Consider the following 16,607-nt stretch of genomic DNA (forward strand, 5'->3'; position numbering starts at 1 on the left):
TGTCTTCTGTTATCTAGTATCCTAATCTCACAACTGTTGTACCCCAAACTGAATAAGTAATTCTACCTGAGAATTATTACAACTGTAATAAAGTATCTTTCATATAGAAATAATTCATATTCATTACATTGTACACGACAATAAAGACAATAAAGCGGAATCTTCCTGAAATATTTAAGATTTTTTTTTGTTGTAACCAAGCGCCATATTTCGATATTTTGACATTCCACCGTCTCTGCTTATAAATACATGTAACTCGTATACAAAATGTTTATATCATAAACTTAATATACATCATTGGACACAAATCATCTATGATAATTTAAATGTTTGCATAATAATGATTTTACATGTAATAGAATGTAGTAATAATTACATTGGCATTTTGTTATATTAATGCATAAAAACACGACAGATCAAACATTTAGTTATATCATTTGATACATTTAAGTCAGCAAAAAGAGAGGAAAATAATACCATCTAATATCACCTTACATATTACATATTGCCTTACTACAACATTCAATACAGAAGTGCAACTTAATTTAAAAAAGTAAAGATCACATAGTGATGAGATGATTTAAATTGTGTAGCGGTTAAAAATTGAATTTAAGTTTAAAACACTTTGGTCTTATGCCTAATATTGTATTTACCGCGTATATTGCGATCACATACTCCTTTTGTTTCAGGTAAAGTATAAACGTAAGTTATGCGCTATGTATCGGTTCAATAAACTACATAATACGTGTCATTCATTTGTGCATATTTCATTAAATTGTACACTTATGTTAGAACCACCCCCAAAAAGTTGGAAACTAGCTTAAACGTTCGTACTTTTTAAAACCATTATTCATAGCTTGCTTGTATTTTGCTGTTTTTTTCAGGAAACAGAGAATAGTTCTGGCAAGCAAATGTGACTATTGGTGCCAATGAGTCATACCCACTTCTTAACTCGTTTATATGTCAAGACATAAACTATTACAAACACATCTTACATACTGTATATGATATACATTTAGAACAACTGGTATAACCGACTGGCATATGTTGGTAAAATATAAATAGTGCAATATAAAAAGATAGTGCAATATAAAAAGCATAGCATTTCGTATCCATTATATACAGCGCGAAACATACAGGTGAAAAATGTTTTATCTACTTTTATCAACATGCCAAATTAACAGTTACACATTGAAAACATTCTCTTAGACGTGCAAATGTTTTCTTCTTGATTTCATTCACATCGTGTATGTCAATATTAACATAAAGCAATGTATATATATATATATAACGTAAAACATGGATAAGCACAAATATGCCTTTTTTAATATCATAAGTTGAAATAAAAGCGAAGTCCACTACAAACAGTTTAGTCAGTTACAAGATTATGACTTTGTATTAGGTATTTACATATAAAAACACATCTTTAATATAAACACTTAATATATCATGTTAACCCTGCAGAACGACCCTCTTTACCACAATATTATCAATTTTCCCAAAGATATACATTTAAAGTAACCTCACTATAGCAATACCCCTCAACAGCAACCGAAACATTTTTTTTCCCGCGAAAGAGTGCTGCTCTTCAGAAGTTGTATATACATGTATTATTTTGCTCTCTTTATTGTTATTGAAAAGAAATCTCAGTAAAAAAATTAGTTATAATTTTTAGCTTTGAAAAGATATCGAGACATTGAGCCTAACAATTTTGCCAACACATTAGATAAAGACTTTCATTCAACCACTTCAAATAGATAAAACACACTTTACACACATAGTGATAGCAAATACTTACCTAATTAGAAAAAAGGAATATATCCCATTTTTAGTTATTTGTCCTTGAACATTTAAGTTCAAAATTTGTCATATATTGAAACCATTAAACATTTAGATTTACATCTTTGCTAATAACTTGATAATATTCCGTCAGAAATGAGAAAATATAACCGACAAGCTACGTAAATCCAGAAAAGTAAAATACATTACTTGGCACTGTAAGTAATAAGTAAGTCAGGTTGTATAACAAGGCATGAACGTACAGTAATGTAAGTGGTATGTATTACAGAAGAAAAGCTATATGAACGTTATCATTACAACATGTAAATCAATGGTGCATAGCCACACAGCTGAACGCAATACTGATTTTCGCGAAAAGGCTATATTAGTTAGAAATAGGCAGACATTTCAGGAAAGGGTCAGCGCTAATGCATATTTTACAATATTGATAACCAAACTAAACAAAGTTCATTGGTGAGAGCAAGGATTAATACTTCAAATTTATACTTTTGTGATTAATCAAATCATCTGGCATAAATGTTTCAACGTCACAACAAATCCCATGGTTAAACTGTGCATTTTGTTGCTATTGTAAAAATCTGAGTAGCAAATTGTTAAATCTTGATATACCCATTTAAAGGTAATGGAAGCATAACAATGGCTAGATTGAACAGTTTTAACATATTGCTAAAAGTTTTGACATCTGTAAAAAATATTTTCTAAAATAAAGAAAAATCTAAACAATCTTAAGGTAAATAGGAAAAGTAAAAAGTTTTTTCTTCCACGAGATAATAAAAATCGGAGGGTAACAGCATTGTTAGATATTTGCAAATGTGGCTTTATGATAACAAGAGTGTTAATAGTCTCAATGTAGACAGTTTCAATCATTAAACTAGTCTGCATGTTAAATACAAACGTGATAATCAATGTTTAAATCATTTTTATAAATGATGGACTTAATCTTTCTGACACATGAAAAGATGAAATTTTATTAATCATGTTGCATATACTAGATGTATTATAAAGGAAGGGCATGGGGGTGGTGGTGTTGGTAGTTTTTACTCCGAATCACGACAGTAAGCCATGGAACTTACCAGCGCACATTTCAGTCACCGCATCGTTCTTGAGCAGGCTGTCAAGCAGTTTACCAATACTAGTGGCCTTCACTTTCGCAAGGAACTGATAACTTCTGTACATGCAAGAGCAGAGGTACAGTGCGAATGACGGTAGAAAGGATTTCATGATTTGACCTGGGCCGTCCGGGAACCCGGGTCGCCCAATTCACAGTCCAGCGCTCTACCTATTGAGCTAACCTGAAGTCTCTCTGTTTTGTGTACTATTTCAATAGTAATATTTAGATATTTGTAAATGAAATTAGCAGATTTCTATAGACATTTTAAGCATAACGAAGCAAGTAACAATTCTTCAAATTTCACAAAGTCTATAAATCATCTAAGACGGTTGCATTTAACACTTTTATGACGACTAGTAGCCCGTTATAAGGCTACAATCTACTGTCACATCCAATACAATTATGTTGTGTCACCGAAGTCATGAGAGGGCATGAAAAAAACAAAGAAAGCATAGTCTGGAAATTGTTATTAATGATATTTATATGCATCTCATGAATAAATGATAAATCCAGAAACATGAAATGTATCTGATAAAAAGGAAACAAAACCATACGACAAAAGACCCAGCGCAATATCTATCATAAAATAAATTGGTTTCTAGTATGCAAAAGTTGTCTGCTGTCGCCTTTTTATGTAATTGTATCCAAAAAAGGAAATAAAATGATGAGGATACAAGTACCTTATTCGTGTAAGAATGTTTTTTTTTTTGTGCTTGTAAAAAAGATCATGAAAAATAGTATACTTTCTCTCAATTATATTACAAAATTTTAATGATTCTAGCTTTATACAGCAAAGAATGTTATTCTTTCAGTTTTTCTATGTGCATATAATACATAACTTCAAAGGAAGAATTGATTGGCATGTTCTGCAACAAGTAAACGATATTTCGCAAAATGAATAAATAAAAAAATAAATAAATAGATAAATAGGCCAATCACATAAGGTTTGATAGTTACATATCGTGACACCAGGAAATGTATGATTCCAATACTTATTTTCAATTCAATGTAATATATATGCTTAATTTTCAGCATTTTATCTAAAACATGTTCTAAAAGCGTATATTGTTGCATTTACTGACAAATTTAAGTTTATGAAACTATATATCATAAAATATTTTTTTTAAGTTAAATAATGCTGTTTAATGTTGTGGTCGCTTCTGGAAAGATTTGTAACAATAAATGTCTAGGCACTTTAATATTTAAAATTTTAGGAATGTTTGTTTTTTAGAGTTTTTTTCTCCTTTAAAATAAAAAAAAATATAAATTTTTTTCTTTCATGTTTCGCAGATATAATACGATATAAAAAATTTTTTTAAATACAGCCAAAAAATAATATATAATCATATATTTTTGGAAGGAAGTGTTTTTAAAGAGTTAAACCTGGGTTGTTGGTATATTTCAAACGGGATCCCTAAAAATTCAGCAAATTTTTTCATGAAAATTTTTGAAAATTTTTTAAAAGTGATTTTTTTGTAAACGGGAAAAAAAAAGCAATTTTAAACATTTGAAACAACCCGTAAATTTCCCAAAAAGATGAAAAATTAGAACAAACCCCTTACTGCATTAGTAAACAAAAAAAATGTATGAATAAAATTTTACTGAAAAATAGTTTAAATCGCACATACTAGTTAAATTCCTAATAAATTTTTTTACCAAAAATCATAAATGCTCATAGCTTTTTAATTCTTACATAAAATTTTTACTGTTTTTTAAATTTTTGAATTAAATTTTTCTAAAGATTCTTTTTTTGAGATTTTTTGGCTATCTAGGGGAAATGAGTGAAAACCCAAAAACGTCCAGAAAAACTTTTCGCTTTGGCGTTTTGCCGCATTCGAACAGGGGAAATTTTTTGGGGTCATATCGTATTTGGGTATTTTTTGGGGCGAGATGGTTTTGGGCCCCGCATATCGTCCAAATTTCGTAAAAAATATTTTTACAATACTTAAAGGAATTTTATTTTTAAATTATATAATTTTTTAGAGGTAGGGCATTAAAATTTAAAAATGTAGTTTACGATTAAAGAAAGACGTGTTTCTTTGATCGACGTATTATACCAGACAAAATTGTTGCCAGTTCAATTTTTGGACATACAAAATGAAGTTAGGGGGTTTCCCACGCTGGGTTGAAAACTTCCATAAAAGTGGCATGATGGTTTTTGGAAACGAAAACAAAAAATAAAATTTTAAAACCGTCCGTTTTCCCCTCATTTTTCTTCTTTTTATACTAAAATTTTTCCCATCCGTCGTTTTTTTTTTCAAAGAATTTTTTAATTGCTTTTTTAACTTTTGTAGTTGTATGGTCTCCTGGTTATGCAAAATTTTACGATGGGGAATTTTTGGCGTGATAGAATTTTAAGGGGTTAGATCCCGTTTTATAGGGTTTTGGGGGTTAGTCCGTATTTTTTACAAACCCTTTATCCCGTACCGGGATTTTTCCCCAAATTTTTTAAAATATTTTCTCAAAGATGAGATTGAAATTTTTAAAACTTTTCAATATGTGAAAAAAATGACGATAGTGCTTATTTCTGCTTGACGCAGCTCAAATATTTTGAACTACAAATCTAGTAAATGCAAGTTTGAAATTGTCATAAAATATAACTTTGAAAAATGATTTAATCTATAGGTTAGTCGGAAAAGTCCCGTCCCTTTACTAAAACCGTATTATTTTATCGCCTAAAGAACAAAACATTTCGCCTATAAGTTACATAGATAATATGTAATAGAGTATATTATAACAAAAATTCTTCCGTAATAGGAAATGATGAAAAAGAAGTTCAATGTGTTATATTAATAAAAAATAAAGCATATTTTAAAATATCGTAATGTAAGCGTTTTGTTTGAATGCCATAATGTAATTTTATAATTGAACAATGTAATTTTATACATTTTTTTTGTAGTTGAAACAAAGCAAAAAGGTCATGGTGGCCTTATATCACCCACCTGCCTATTAAAGGCTCCACATGACAAGGGTAGATAGCATTGAATATTACAAATAAAAAGCAAGTACATTTCATGTCCTCAGAGAATCTGGGTAACTGATATCAGTACTCAATTCTACGTCTGAAATGGTCATCAATATCCAAATATCTGTAAATGACAAAGATATGGTAATTTAGGCAAAATTCAATAGTGATCTTGAGGTCAAGGTCATTTCAAGGTCAATATTATAGTTGAACTATTCAAGATGTCCGTCCTGTCATAAATGTATGAATGACATCTGATCATTTGATAAGAAAAAAATGACAGTTTTATCACAATTCAATAATTTGACTTTAAAATATGTCTTTATTTTTATCATTTCAAAGGCAATTACTCTGAGAATATTCAGTCGTTGTAGCTCATAAATGAAACTTGATCGAGACCTTATTGTTATGACATATTCTGTATAAAATACTTTAAGAATGGAGAAGAAACGAAAGCACTAACAGGTGAATATTAAGTGCGTTTTTGTTGTTGTTTTATGTTTAGATTATGCCCATATTCTAACTTTGTCATAGATATTCTTGTTGAAAAAATTGTCAAGATTAAAGAAGAAATGAAAGCGTTGGAGTGGTAACAATTTGAAATATAACAGATATTCTAATTCAAGGACAGATAACTCTTGACATATTGCTTTAGGGTATGTGGATACTAGAGTGGTTTCAAGCTAAATTTGGACTGACAGACAGACAGACAGGCGCATACTCAAGTGAGCTGAAATTAACACACAAAAACACCTGGTAATAACTGGTGAAAAATTAACGAAAATTATATTAAAACTTTAAAATATGGACGTTATGCGCATGACCATGCCTTTTTTCCGCAAAATGTACGTCAGAAAAATGTGGACGATATGCGCCGCAAAACGTCCATATACGTACGTTTTTGCGGTACGGACGTTTTGCGGTTGTTTACAATGGCAGTGTAAACACCCAAAACGTCCGTACCGCAAAACGTACGCGTGTTGATGTTTTGCGGCGCATATCGTACACATGTGGACGTTTTACGGTGCATATCGTACTTGGTACGTTTTGCGGCGAGAGTGTGTCTTTGCGTCGCATATCGTCCATATTTTCTGTATTAAAATAAATTCATTGTGAACGTTACTTTTATTGGTTCTGTCACTTTCATATTGTTTCAGGTAAAGATATGACGAAATAAACATTAAAGTGCAATATTTGTGTGATCCTATATAATTCTGACTTTAAAAAAAAGAAAAAAAAGAAATATGTTTAAGACGAGGATGTTTTTCGAATAGATTTTTTATGGAATGGAACCAAGCAGCAGCAGCAGCAGCAGCAGCAGAGATATAAAAAAGATGATATTGAAATAAATGTAATCTTATAGACATACAGAAAAGGACGGCGATACGGAGAGACGAACCGGGGATTGGACTGAGTGAATGACAAAAAATATTATAATTAAGCTTTGCTTTTGACAATAGTTTTCCATATAATTGTATCAAGAAGTGGGAATGATTTTTTGTGTTCTTGTTGACTATGGCGGTTTGGTTCTACCGTTCATTTTTACGGGGATGGATGGGGACTTTTGACAACGTAGTCATATTTGAGCGAGAGAGCTATATTGTCATGGAGATGGGGCCTTCGCCTAGTCATAATTGAGCAAGAGAGCTTTTGTCGCGGGGGCCGGGGGGGGGGATGTGGGTGCTTTATGCCGCCTAGTCATATTTGAGAGAGCTTTTGTTGTGATGGGGGTAGGGGCTTTAGCCGCCTAGTCATAATTGAGCAAGAGAGCTTTTGTCGCGGGGGCGGGGTGGGGATTGGGGTGCTGTTAGCCGCCTAGTCATATTTGAGAGAGAGAGAGAGAGCTTTTGTCGAAGGAGGGAGATTTTAGCCGCCTTGTCGTATCTGAGTGAGAGAGCTATTGTTGTGAGGGGGGGGGGAGGCTTTAGCCGCCTAGTCATGTTTGAGCAAGAGTGCATTTATCGTTTTTTTGAATGCCATAATGTAATTTTATAATTGATCAATGTAATTTTATAATTGAACAAAGCAAAAAGGTCATGGTGGTCTTAAATCGCCCGCCTGCCTATAAAGGCTCCACATGGCAAGGGTAGATAGCATTGAATATTACAAATAAAAACATTTCATGTACTTGGTCAGAATCTGTGTAACTGATATCAGTACTCAATTATACCTCTGAAATGGTCATCAATATCCAAATATCTGTAAATGACAAAGATAGGGTAATTTAAGCAAAATTCAATAGAGACCTTGAGGTCAAGGTCATTTCAAGGTCAATTTTATAGTTGAACTATTCAAGATGTCCGTCCTGTCATAAATGTATGAACGACATCTGATCATTGATAACAAAGAAATGGCAGTTTTATCACAATTCAATAATTTGACTTTAAAATATGACTTTATTCTTATTATTCAAAGGCAAATAACTCTTGACATATTCAGTCGTTTTAGCTCATAAATGAACTTGATCGAGACCTTATTGTTATACATATTATGTATAAAAAAATAAGAATTGAGAAAAAACGAAAGCACTAACAAGGTGAAATATAGTGCGTTTTTTTGTTTTTGTATGTTTTTTTTGTTAGATTTAGCCTATAATCTAACTTTGTTGAGATTTTATGGTCATAGATATTCTGTTGAAAATTGTCAAGATTGAAGAAGAAATGAAAGCGGTGGAGTGGTAACAATGTGAAATAAAACAGATATTGTAATTCAAGGACAGATAACTATGGACATATTGCTTAGGGCATGTGGCTGCTAGAGTGGTAACAAGCTAAATCTGAACGGACAGACAGACAGGCGCATACTCAGGTGAGCTAAAATTAACCCACAATAACACCTGATAATAACTGGTCAAAATTAACAAAAATTATATAAACTTTAAAATATGGACGTTATGCGGCAGAACCGTGCCTTTTTGCCGCAAAATGTACAGTAACATGCCATAAATATTGGTTAAAATGGCGGCCATATTGGTTTTAATTGAGCATGTCTGTAGGATTAGTTTCCCTTTGATCACATGCTGCCAATCAATGTTGACGTAAATACCACACAGCCATGCTTTTAGGTGTGATGTCATTTATGATGTCATCAATCACTGTGTTGTAGCATTCTTTGTGTAAACAATGTAATGGGTAGGAAAGGTCAAGATTTGTCACCAGATAAGAAGAATATTATTGTTGATTTGCATTTAAAAGGATTTAGACCTAGTAAAATATGTGAGACATTGGATATACCTTATATATAGTACGGTATTTAATATTTTGAAAAAATTTAAATCATCTGGTTCTGTGGAAAATAAATTAAGAAGTGGCAGACCTGTATTACTGACTGGGAGGGGTTATCGCGTCTTAGAAAGACTTGTGAAAAAGAACAGGAGAAACTCATTATGTGACATCACATGCAAATTTAATGAAAATGCTGTGAATCAAGTATCCAAGAGGACAGTCCAGCGTCATTTACACAAACACAACTTTAAAAGGAGGGTTTTAAGGAAGAGAGTGGTGGTAACAGTTAAAAATAGGAAAAAGAGGTTGTCATGGTGTTTACAGAAGAGGTTGTGGACTGTTGAGAGACAGTGGAAGAATGTTATATTCTCTGATGAGAGCCAGGTTGTTGTAGGTGGTGATAATAGAATGCATGTCTGGAGAAAACAGAGTGAAGGATACAGACCGGACCTCATTCCATCAACTAAAAATAGAAAGTTCTCTGTTATGATATGGGGGTGTATATGTTGGGAGGGTGTTGGAACTGTTACACGTGTTGAAGGTAAAATTGATTCACAGAAATACTTCAGCATACTTGATGCTAACTTGTGGCCAGTTTTAGTCAGACATTTCCCAGGAGATAATTATTTATTTCAGCAGGACAATGCTCCGGTTCATACTTCACGGGCAACCAGTGATTTCATAGCTCAAAGTCATATAAAAACTATGTCATGGCCTGCCCAGTCACCAGATTTGAATATCATTGAAAATATTTGGTTGTTTATAAAAAGAAAATTGACAAATAGACTTACATCGATTACTTCTGAGGGTGATCTTTTCAATCATATTGAAGACATATGGACCAGCATTTCACCTGAGCACATTCAGAGTTTGTATAAGAGCATTCCAAGAAGAATTTTACAAGTTATTAGATTAAAAGGACATCTAACAAAGTATTAAGGTAAGGATTGTCAAAACATTATGGAGAAAGTTGATTTAGTTGTTGCTGTTTTTCAATTTTTAAAATCACCATTTACGGTGAAAATCCAATATGGCCGCCATTTTAACCAATACTTATGGCATGTTACTGTACGTCAGAAAAATGTAGACGATATGCGCCGCAAAACGTCCATATACGTACGTTTTGTGGTACGGACGTTTTGCGGTGTTACAATGCAGCTTTAAAACTGTCGTTCCACAAAAAGCAGGCAATACCTTACCAATTAATTTATTATTGTCGTGTACAATGTATATATCTCATTTTATAGTATTAGTTTCTAATTACGTTACATGCATACTATGGTAGAATGTACATCGTCTTCGTGCAACATGAAATGTAAAGTACATATACTTCAGTGACAAGGTACAAACCTTTGTGATATGTCGGAGTTTAATGCTTATTATCTAATCGGATGATATGGCATGTCATGTACTCGATATCATACATTTAAGTGTCTAGAACGAGAATTCCAGACTTATTATCAATCAACTCTCTACCTGTCATATATAAAAGTGCCATTTAATTTCTCATTTATATTAGGAGATTACATGGATGCACACCTTTAAAGCATAAGCTTGAATCGATAAGAACAGGAAGAGGGTTAATATACCAGGGCTGAAATTGCACTTTTGATCACTTAAACAAGAACAAATGCAACAACCTGTCATTTTTAAGTCATATAAAAATGCACTTACTCTTGAATGTCACGCGTAGCAAAGTAAGATGACACTGGTGATAAAAAATATGCCATTTATGACTGGTGCATTATCATTTTTGTACTATATAAGTGCATTTCATAAATACTATGTTTTCAAAACGAAGAAAAATTAAAGAAATCAACTACTGCTGGATAATATTAAAGAATTTAACATATCATTGACAATTTTTAAATAATAATTATATAAAATTTACTGAAAATCCAAACGACAAATACGATGTTCACCCGCTTGTTAAAGATTTGATAAGTTATTCTAATATCAATAAATAAAATAAATAATGCTGTATTGCGTTTTGAAATCTTTAACAGGAGATTATATTGATCAGTATTTTTCATGAAACTGAAAAGATCCATAAACCCTACATAGTGGTCAGATAACCAATGGTTAGTCCTTTCTTTCATGTTTTTTTTTCTAAAATTTGCTCGCGTTTTTCGCAATGCTATTAAAATATTATATGTTATTAATATCTGAATAATAAAGTTTTTATTGTCAGATCTGTATGAATAATCCATATATATACTGATTATCTGAAGAATTGAATGTCTTCAAATTGTAACATTTAATTTGTTATCACAAACGCTTGATTGTGGTAAACATATCATTGTAGCATTCTAACACAACTGCATTAATTTACTACTCGTATTTAATTGAATTTATATTCTTAAATGTTTTATTTCAGTAACGAAAAAGGAACGTTTGAACTCAAATTGATAATAGAGATTTCAAAGATGCAATTAACTTCGATAAAAAAAGCAAAAGCAAATAAATTATAAGAAATCTTAAGAAACGGTTATAAAATTTGTCACAAAAGATATATTGAGATATTCTCACCAAATACTAAATACAAAATTGAATATCTTCAACATTAAAATAATATTTAAACTACTTGAAACATTTTAATCACAGACATCATGTGCTAATGTAACAGTTATATGATTGAAATAAAAGCTATATATACAAGCACTCGTTTTAAGTGAATTATGTAGGCTTCAGATGAATTAGCTAATAAATGCTCAAGTTATTTGACAAACGTTATAAATATTTCATAATTATTCATTGCATCTGATTATGGTTTCATTTTAATTCTACTTTTAATTTTGAATGATAATGTTCCTTAAATATTAAAAAAATAATCTTTTTATTGTATTTTTTATCAATTATTAAAACATATTTTTGATAAATTGTTTGGCTAATAAATATATCAGTATGTAACAAGTAAACTTGAGAAATATTTTAAGTCATGTACACGTTACCGCCAAGGACTTGGACAAGATATATGAAAGCAATTTAGATGTGGGTCATAAATCTTGCTTGCGGTTTGGTTTGTCTGCATAAAACCAATCATCGGCGACACGAGAAGACTGTCGCAATAACAGGATTGATAAAAAGACATCAAGTGTACAAACAACGGCGATTAGATGCAATCAATGCAACAAGACAACAAGATTTGACATAAATGACGTTGATGTAAAAATAGAAAAATGTTTACAATTCATTTCTTTAATTATGATAATGTGTGTGCATGCGTACGTATGTGCGAAATCTTGCGTGTGTGTTGGAGCATTTGTTGTAATATGTATCACTCGGCAATCCTTGTTGAAATATTTCAGACACCAGTAAGCAGGTAAGGAAGCAATATACAAAAGTTTCAAATGCTTCTGACAAATAATTTTGGGCTATCGAATCTGACACTGTGATTCGAAGACGCCGACCTTATCCCCTCGAGGACGTGCCTTCCACTGGCAATTATCACATAAAGACCAAATGATATATTACTTTCCGTTCATAGCTTTTATGATATTGATGTTTTTGTTCCATCACGGTACATACAATATAAATGTCAACATTTATCAATTAGATGCTACAATACCACAGCCTGATGATGTAGAAATTGAAGAAAAAATATCTCGTTTTATGATGCGGGGGAGATGCATTACTTATTTATGAATTATGCATGTTTTCATATATAGCCCATTTATGTTTTGTTTAATATGATATCGATAAAATCCTTCAATTGGTTCGATCATCTGTAAATTAATAACAATATTGTTTCAGGGTATTTAGACACATCTGCGGATGTGACTAAATTCAAAATGTCACCATTTTTCATGTTAAATGTTGAACTCTGCCTAAGCCGGTTCTAAGGGGCGTGGACGGTAACTTGCACTTTCCAGTACCGTCCATGAACAGGCTCAATCAAACCGAGCCTGCAACATTTTCCTCTTTAGGAATTCTGTTTTTTTTCTATTTAGAGGCAAACCTTAAAATTCTTCGATGTCAGATGATGTACGTTTTGCAAAATGTAAATTGATTTATCATTTTGTCTTAAGTAAGTTTGAAATAAAATGTTTGCCAAGTAAGATTTTTTATAAAAAACATATCTGGCAAATATCGATTTCAAAGACAGAGTTGTTGTTTGAAGTATTGAATCATGCAATTAACTTATGTGAGAATATAATTAAAGTTCATTTACTTATTTTTGGGAAAGCAATGTATATTCCACACGGGTTTTACTTGGAATTGTTGCTAGATTATCTAGAATATCATACAATTATTAATTATGAACCATTTAATAATATGATGTGCTATTTACGAGTTAATGTCATATTGACCGAGGCGATGACCATGTTTAACTTTTGCAGTTCCACTTTTAACTATAATTTTGAAGTAGTTAGATATTAATAATCGAGAAATATGAACAAAGTTCAACATTTCACACGCTTTGTTATTAGTCTATGTTGTATGGCCATTTATTAAGTCTGATAGCCCAGTGAAAATGATTTAAGCACGTGTATGCTGTATGGTCATTGAATATGTGCCTCATTCTGTTTTTAGATCGGCAAAACCCAATTCAGCCAGTGAATGTTATAAAACACCCAGTGAATAAGATTCATAATTTGTTCTTTTGACTACTGATTGTACAAATGAGATTGTACCTATTTTAGATCACATAATAAAGCTAAGCTAGATATCTTTGAAAACAGTCCTGATTTAAATCGTTTAATACTTTTTGGAAGGTAAATGCCCCATATATGTATTTTCCTTACATGTTTAACATTGTTAAATATTTCTTCATATAGCATGTTATCTAAATAAGCAGGCTTTAAATTCAATACAAAAGCACCACAAAACAATCATTCAATACACTATGCTTTGAAAAGCTACGCTGAACACAAACCAAAAATTTGCATTTTATTAAATGCTACTTTAACAACAAATCAGAGCATTCCGTAACGCTAAGTAAAAGTTTATCCATTCCAACTACTTACAAGACAGAATATAATTTGAACCGCTGTTAAAACAGTTATTGCAATATGTGAAAGCCAACATAGGAATTTTTCAATCGTTACCTTACCAGAATAATTAACTCTTGCATTACTTAGCTAATTTAGCATTACCAAATGTCTATTCAAATATCTTTCCGATTGTGACGAAATCTTAAAGCTTATAAGAAATACGTTCGAGTCGTTACATTCAACTGCTTGTGCTTTAGCTCAAGAATAATGCAAAAAAATAACCAACTAAGTTTTTCAACTATATACGATTCTCAAAGATTTTAAATATCTATAAGGTATTCATGTTATTTGCTATCGACCCTTATTAATCTTATTTAAATAAAGCACGATGATTTTGATAATATTCGAAGACATGATATCTAAACTATACATCGTACAGACGACTTCATTTAATATGAAAAATATATATAAATATATTTCAACAATGTTGATATAAAACAATATATAATTGTATAAGTACACAAAGTGATGTGTTTTCAAAGCACGAAATATTTCAATAATTTAAGAAACTATTTTGATGCTTTATTAAAAATAGATAAATACATTACTTTATATATAGTTTATTGAAACAATGTTTTATTGCAATCATCTAACTACGATATACGAAATTTATTTTATCGTTAATCAATGAAACAAATCCATAGAAAATGAATAAAAAACAACATTGATTTCATGCAGACAATTCACTTGTCTTTATTTGAAGCAGAAAATATATTCGTTTGCTTGTTTGTTTGTTTTCTTTACAGTTTTATCATCAATAATGGTTATTTGGATGAGTAATTTACCGTTTGTCTATGATATGCTTTATGTATTTAAGAATCATCTTGATTTCATAGCAAATGAATTAAAAATACAATCATATGTAATAGAATAAGTGCATCTAATTCCACTGAAATGTCTTTCGGACAGTATGACAAATTAATGAATAATATATAAATGTTAGAATGTTACATATCTGACTGAAATAATAGGCTAAATATCATATCAATACAGTATGCCAGATTCCAGTTGTATTTGCCAGCAGTCTGTTATGTGAAAACTATGTTAACGTTTGCGGATGCATTTAATTTACTTGATAATTTCAAAGTTTGCATTGCATGTTTATTCTAATGACTATTGCGAGCTGTCTTGCATAAAAGTATTTCTCTAATGGAACAAATCTAATAGAACATATTGTAAAAAATAAACAACAGTATATAAAAGAAACTAATCCGTCGCTCTATATCATTTATCAAGGTTTCATTGTGTTCATGCTTTTAAGTGCGTTCTACTTTTTTTTTTATAATTTTCATAACCCAGGTATATTCCTTTTCATGATAAATGTGATAAGATTACGAAAATTATTATTTTGCTTATTTGTAAGGTTTAAAGAAAAATTGAATCAAAATGTCTCATTAAATTAACTAATTGTTTTATTTAACCTGTATCATGAAAAAATAACTAACATCAATAATTTTATAAACGATTTTGCTGACTTTGTTTTCTTTTATGTGCGTTTGGTTTTTATTTTGGAAACAGGTCAAACATGACATACGGGTCATTGTGTTTTTTATAAAATCAATACATGGAATCTATACAAGGATGATACTCGTGTATTGTAACATCGTTTTGTTTGACGTTGTTGTTGTTATGTTTGCTTATCATTTATATAAAACAGAAGAAAGTTCGACATCAAACATGTGGCCATTGATAATATAATGTTAATATCAAGAGAAATTTTTCTTTGTAAAATACATAAATAAAACCTGTCTTCACTTGAAACTATTTACTCTTTTCTCCATCTTACAGTGGGGTAATCAAATATATAATAAATACAGTTACAATACATTATTCACAGAACAATGTAAGATGCCAGTCTCTCTACATGTAAATGTTATTTATACATCAAGGGGCGCTATTTACAGTTAATTGTGGTTGTTTGCCTTTTATTACAGACTATAAACAACAAAAATATAGTTCTTTTATTACATCATTTAGTTAAGTGGTCACGGTGGGATATATTATACAATGGAGTGTATTTCATAAATGTGCATTAATAGAGGGTACAAAGAAAATGACACAATATGTTTGTGAACTATTTTTAACCTCCGTTCCAAACAAGATAGTCTTGAAAAAGGAAAGAACATACATTTTAAATGCCTTAAATTCCCGTATATAGTATATATCAGATAAGTTTACGCATATTTAGCAATAATACTCGTATTAAGAGCAATGCCGAAAATTGTTATTGGTAAATAACATGAATGTCTTAAATTCCATTATTATAATATATATCATACGTTTGTTTATGAATATTTATCAATAATGTTAAGAGCAATGCCGAAAATTGTTATTGGTAAATAATATGAATGTCTTAAATTCCATTATTATAATATATATCATACGTTTGTTTATGAATATTTATCAATAATGTTAAGAGCAATGCCGAAAATTGTTATTGGTAAATAACATGAATGTCTTAAATTCCATTATTATAATATATATCATACGTCTGTTTATGAATATTTATCAAT

At 30.8% G+C, this 16,607-nt stretch overlaps 1 protein-coding gene across 4 annotated transcripts in view; it reads right to left on the reverse strand.

Annotated features, from left to right (window-relative positions):
• LOC132714457 (small conductance calcium-activated potassium channel protein-like) overlaps positions 1-16,607 on the reverse strand; it is a 99,549-nt gene that overhangs the window by 48,319 nt on the left and 34,623 nt on the right. Inside the window, exon 1 of one of the 4 annotated variants that reach the window (XM_060697350.1) lies at positions 1,799-2,040. The exons of the other annotated variants lie outside the window; for them this stretch is intronic. The gene's annotated coding sequence lies outside the window, so the exon portion shown is untranslated. Of the gene's footprint in view, positions 1-1,798; positions 2,041-16,607 lie in introns of those variants that run through there. 4 annotated transcript variants of the gene reach the window in all.

The sequence above is a fragment of the Ruditapes philippinarum genome, unplaced genomic scaffold (genome assembly GCF_026571515.1).
Source record: "Ruditapes philippinarum isolate M1 unplaced genomic scaffold, ASM2657151v2 ctg12_1_1_1_1, whole genome shotgun sequence".
NCBI classification, from domain to species: domain Eukaryota; kingdom Metazoa; phylum Mollusca; class Bivalvia; order Venerida; family Veneridae; genus Ruditapes; species Ruditapes philippinarum.